At 46.9% G+C, this 6,000-nt stretch overlaps 1 protein-coding gene across 1 annotated transcript in view; it reads right to left on the reverse strand.

Moving 5' to 3' along the window:
- Positions 1-4,876, reverse strand: part of CAB39 (calcium binding protein 39) — a 127,641-nt gene extending 122,765 nt beyond the window's left edge. Inside the window, exon 1 of the mRNA XM_036767208.1 lies at positions 4,783-4,876. The gene's annotated coding sequence lies outside the window, so the exon portion shown is untranslated. The remainder of the gene's footprint in view (positions 1-4,782) is intronic.
- Positions 4,877-6,000: the final 1,124 nt, after the last annotated feature.

Here is a 6,000-nt window from a genome sequence, read left to right on the forward strand (position 1 = left end):
GGGGAGGGGAGAAAAGTTAAGGAGGAAGTGAATACTACATAGCAAAGTTAATGCTACACTGTAAAGAGCAAGCAACAGTTGAAAATGCACTGAAGATTTTTAGAGTTGCAACTTAACTAAGATCACACTGAGAATCAGATGTATAATTTGAAGTATTTTATCAAAAGAATGAAGAAATTCTAAGCTTTTGGAATTTTTTTTGACATAATCACATATCAATATAGTCCATGAAATCATCTAACAACATGAAATAATAGGTCTGGTTCCTATCCCAGATCACATTTTACTGGTCTTCAGTACATCTGTCCATGCTTTTTACTGCCCCCTCCCAAGAAATGATAATTAAAACCTGAAAGATAAAAATTACATGTTCAAATTCTTCCCAATGAATCAATGAATGAATGAAAAGGTATCTATTATGTGCAGGCACACTGGGGATACAAACGAAAAAGGAAATCACTTGTCTGAAAATGCTTAAGTATAGCCATACAAATCTACCATTTGAAAAATTGTGTCAATGTCTACAATTCAATATTATCTTAGATTCTCTGGTTTCCTTAAGGACAGTTAGACAGCAACCCCACCCCCACCCCACCCCCACCCCACCCCCGCCCCCCGGAGGCTTTCACTGCTGGTCAGCTGCCACTGCCATCCTATCGAAGGTCAGCTTCCGTCCACCCTTCACGTTCTGATTTATATCTGTTGGCTCTTCCATTAGAATGAAAGCTCCATGAGGGCAGGGAACATTTTTGCTTTTTCACGGGATCCCCAGTGTTTAGCAGTTTAAGTCTTTAATAAACGTGTGGTGGTTAGTTGACATCAACAGTTAGCTGACATAACTATGCAGACATCACCTCCTGCTGCGTGTCAATCTGAAATGTGGTGTCACACAGAAAACTCCCTCTTATAGAGAACACTCCACAGTGGACTCAATCCCTTACTGTCTTGATCTCCTCAACTGGCTCACTGCTACAGCAACCTCCCTGTCATCCCCTCAAACCTCCCCCTAAGACAAAGAGAAAAGAAAGCTCAGTGGGGGAGGAAGTGACACACGTAGGGAGCTCAGTAAATGCCAGAATGAGTTATTATGGCAAGCTGACAAGCCTTCCCATCCCCCACCCCAAGATATGTATACCCTCCTATCCATATATCCATCTGGTTCGAAAAAAATGTTCGCTTCCATTTCTCCAACATCTGCTACCAAGGGCTCTTCAATCAATCACTGATGGGTCTTGAGGAACAAGACTGGGAAAAGCATGCTCTTGGCCCCTTGTATCATTCCAAATTCTGAATGCAGAAATTCACAATTCACTCTACTCTGCTCCCAGGCTAAGAAAACTGGCAAAAAACAGTGACCAGGCAGTAAGTGAAATAATTATTAGTGGTGGAGTTATTAGCTCTTTGTAGCATTGGCAGCAGGAACACCTGGGGCTCAAGTGCTGTTTCTGGCACATGCCAGCTATATGACCACAGGCAAGTCACTTAGCCTAGAGATGTCCCAGACAGCTCTCTTAAAACTTTAGATTAAGGACAAGTTGCCTGATGGGAGTTCCCACACCAGGCATTCCCTACACTGATGAAATCACAGGTTAAAAGGGAAAGAGAACAAGAACCAATCTGTAGTTGGTTTACTCAAAGGAAGTCCCCCAACATCAGCCTTACTCTCTTCTGTGAAAGTCAAAAGTGAGGAAGATAACTGAATTACTACACATGTGCACACAATGCACATGCACAAACATAAGTCAGTCCTTGCTCAAAGAGATCTAGCTGCACCACTCCCCAGGAAACAAAATGAGTCATAAGCAATTTAATACACGGGTTTAAAAAGTTGTACCTCTCCCAGCCCCGACCATTTTATCAGCTCACCAATGTTTAACCAGCTCCACCCACCTTTGCCAAAGTGTCACATTCTTATTTCTGCAAGGCAGTTCATCCACAAAGTCAAATTCACAAAAAAAAAGTAACAAAAAGAAAGGAGCTACAGAAGAGATTTTTTTTTTTAAATATCTTCAGTAGCATAGAAAAGAGGAATTCGAATATGGAAAAAGTGAAGAACAAGAAAAAGACTCAAAAGGGTAGCTAGAAATAGAAACAAAGTTATTTATCCCATCTCTAGGTTTGTTTTAGGGTTTGACAATATGAATTAGAACTAATTTGTATTGGTTGGGCATCAGAACATGAGTACTGTGAGTATATCTGGGGCGAAGAGGGAAAAACGCTCAGTTTTCTACTAGTGAGAGCACCTCTCATAAACCTACCCAAAAAGAAGTTACGAGGAAAAATATTTAGAAAATATCCTCAAGCAATATAGGCTATTTTTGAACTAAATATCAATTTTTACAGCAAGCTTACAGTTAAATAAAACTAAATTACAATACTAAGTCAAGTTTTAATCAATGAATTTCTTCAAGTTTTAAAGTAGTGTAAATTTTAAACTAAGTTTTCAAAACCTTACCTCTAAATTGTATTTGCTACACTCTCCTTTTATATTAACAATTTATCCATTTAAATACATGAGTTCAGCTTCCCAGTTTAGAAATACTGATAAAAATTAGTCAGTTAAACTGGTCAGTTTATAATTTAACATCAATAATGATACTGCAGTTTGATATGATAATGTATATAATGAACTCAAATGAACTACCTCAAAATTAAACTACAAACCTGCTTCATTGTCCAGGTAATTATCATTTAATTTTCACCAGAAATACTAAAATATTTAAATTTCTAAATGTGTTTAGTTTCACAATTCTCTAAACATTTTAGTTCTAAAATTTCATGTATGGCACAAAAACTATATGGCCATAATTTTAATATGACTTTAATCCATATGGATGGCCCTATTTATAGGGATCTTTAAAAAGGAAAAAGTTGCAACACGCAGTCGACAAATATACAACACTGGCCCAGAAAGCTATGTTTTTATAGCCGCACTGGTGTCTTACACTCCAACGAGGTCCATTCCTCTAGCTGTTAACTTGCACCCTGTAAACTGATATAATCATGTTCCTTGATTATGTTGTCAAAATTAAAAAAAAAAAATAGGTCCTGAATCTAAATCTTTGCAGATAAGCAAAATGGGAAGCTACTCCCAAGCCACATGTGCATGTGCGTGTCAACATTGGTCTGGCTTCATAAACATCACAATCCAAAGAATTTCAGGGAGCTTTTAAGGGCATTTCCCCTTGGACCTGTCAAAAAATAATTTTTTCACTTACTAATCATTACTAAACAACCCAAAGACAACCTACTAACATGAATTTGTAAAACCAAAGGAAATCAAACTCCCCTTTCAAGAGGCTCACAGTCTACAAGCTAAGTACATTTGTTAAAGTTATCTACTAAATGCTCTGGAAAAAGCTAAATACTAACTTTACTAACTTTCACTTTTAACCTGAAACTACAAAATAGCACCTCACAGTAAAAGCCAATTTAAAATGTTATCTTCTTTGTACAAAAATTATATTCATATACAAAATTTTATCCCAGGATAAAACATCCCTAATAATAACACATCAATTAATAAAAATGCTTCCACACAATAGCCCAAGTAGCTCACTAATCAAAAACATAGAGGCCAATTCTTGTGTGAAAAATTGTATCTTTTAGTAAAAACAGGAACAGAAATGGGGATCTAGCAAATGAGTATATTTATACATAAACTTTCCTGCAATTCCACAAGAGCTTGACATCTTCAGTAAACACTTTCAAACGGCTTAGTTTGGGCAAAGTTCCTTGTATGTAGCAGTAAACCAACAAGGTGATTAACACCATCAAAAGTGGGCTCTACCTTCATTTCATTCCAGGTAGAGGCATTCCTTCTACATTTAAATGAGAAAACGTCAACACCAAGCTTGGCCATTCTTTCACAGATCCACCCTTAATTTAACAAACACGGTATTAAATTACTTTAATAAGTAATAAGGACAATACAGAAATACCAGTCTCTGCCCTCAAGCAGCTTACTTTCTCCTGGGGGGTCACATCAGGCACATCCAAGGAAGCACAGAACTAGATGAGCTAAGCTCGAAGACAGCATTGACCCAAACTGAGCTGTATGGGCCACCTGGGCCAAGATCTCTATGACATCCCTGACAAGACCTCCAATACCCAGCCCACCTCTTTTACTGCCCGTTGGTGGCTGTGAAATGAAACTACATAGACTGTCATGCACAATTACTCCCTGCACCCAACAGTTCATTGTTCAATCCAGAGCCCTTAAATAAGAAAGAAAAGAGAGAAAAGAACGGCTTCCTGCCACAAAGATCACACAGGGAGCTCCCAGCTCAGCTAACAGGAAGCTTGCCCAAGGCCCCAGGGTGGGGTGAAAAAGGAGTGGTAAAATGGGGGAGAAGACCCCGGACTCGGGCAAGGCCACTCACCCAGACCCCAGCTCTAGACCTATCAGCCCATGATCTTCCCACCAGCTAGTTGGGAGGTCTGTGTCCCCGTCGGTCAGTGCCCGGGTCTGTCTCGGTGTCCCTGTCACCGCGTGTCACTGTGTGTCGGTGTGTCCGTGTCCCTGTCACCGTGTGTCGGTGTCTCTGTGTCCCTATCACCGTGTGTCGCCCTGCTGCCCCGCCTGCAGTGTGAGGGGGTCTCCCCACCGGCCCCAACCCCAAGCTCTGGGGTCCGCCCCTGACCTCCCCGGTCGGAGCCCAGGCCGCAGGCCCCCTGCGCGGCCGGGCCGGAGCGGGCCGGGCATCTCAGCGGGGGGTCGGGGCAGCCCAGTCACGGCGGGAGCGGTCGGGCCGGGCCGGGCCGGGCCGGGCGGTCACTCACCGGGCTAAGGCCGGGCCGGGCCGGGCGGCTCCTTCGTGGCGGCCTCTCCGGGCTGCTCGGACTCCTCCTTTTCCTCCTCCTCCTCGTCCCCGCCGCCGTCCCCGGCCCCGTCCGCGGCCCCGGCTCCGGCTCCGGCTCCGGCCTGGGCGAAGCGCTGCGGCGACGGCGGCCCGTCCGGTGCCCGCGGCGCGGCTCGGGGCCCCTCCGTCGTCGGCCTCCCGCGGGCTCGCGGGCGCGGGCTCGGGCTCGGGCTGGGCTCGGGCGGCCCCGGAGGCTCCGGCTCGCGGGCTCGGGCGGCGCTGGGGGGCCTCGGGCTCGCGACTGGGCTTCGACTCCGGCTCCGGCTCCGTCTCTCAGGCCTCGCCGCTCCCCGCGCCCCGCCCCCAGCCCGGCCCGGCGCACGCTCTGCGCAGCCGCAGTGCGCAGCCGCCGTGCGCTTCGACGTCCGCTCACAGCGCCGCGCGCCCGGCCGATGGGCGGGGAGCCCCGGGAGCCTCGGACGCCCCCACAGGCTTGGCGGACCCACCGATCCCGAGCCGGAGCCCGAGCCTGGCGTGGGGGTGGATGGAGGGGGCACGAACGAGCGAGCGAGGGAGAGCGCGTGCGCGGAGTGCTTTCCCGGCTCTTCCCGAAGCTGGGGCAAAGGCCAGCTGTGATGCACGAGGGCACGAGTGTTTACCAAGCAAGTTCTGTGTGCAAGCGGGGGCCGGGCGCTGAGCAGACAGAAGTGAAGCAGGCCCTCCCCTCAAGCAGCTTCCATTCCATTTGTCCAGTATGAAGCCCTTCTATATTCCCAGCTCTACTCTGGGAGTCGAGGAGACCCAGCTTTCAAGCAGCTGACGTTTCACTGGTTCATTAGGAAGCCCTTGGCGGGGGGGGGTGGGGCAGCCAAGTGGCACAGCGGACAGAGCGCCCCACCGGCCTGGAGTCGGGAAGGCTCATCTGAACGAGTTCAAATCTGGCCTGAGACGCTTTCGAGCTGGGTGACCCTGGACAAGTCACTTGACCCTGTTTGCCTCAGTTTCCTCGTCTGTCAAATGAGCTGGAGAAGGAAATGGCAAACCACACCAATATCTTCAGAGCTCTAGGCTAGGGGCTCAGCGACAAAGAGGCAACAGTTCCTACCCTGGAGGAGTCTGGGTCCACAAGCAGAACTTCCATGATGCTGGACTTAGTGCCAGCTTTGAAGGCAACCCCTAGATACACAGCCCCTGGGGC

Source organism: Trichosurus vulpecula, chromosome 7 (assembly GCF_011100635.1).
Source record: "Trichosurus vulpecula isolate mTriVul1 chromosome 7, mTriVul1.pri, whole genome shotgun sequence".
Classification (NCBI taxonomy): domain Eukaryota; kingdom Metazoa; phylum Chordata; class Mammalia; order Diprotodontia; family Phalangeridae; genus Trichosurus; species Trichosurus vulpecula.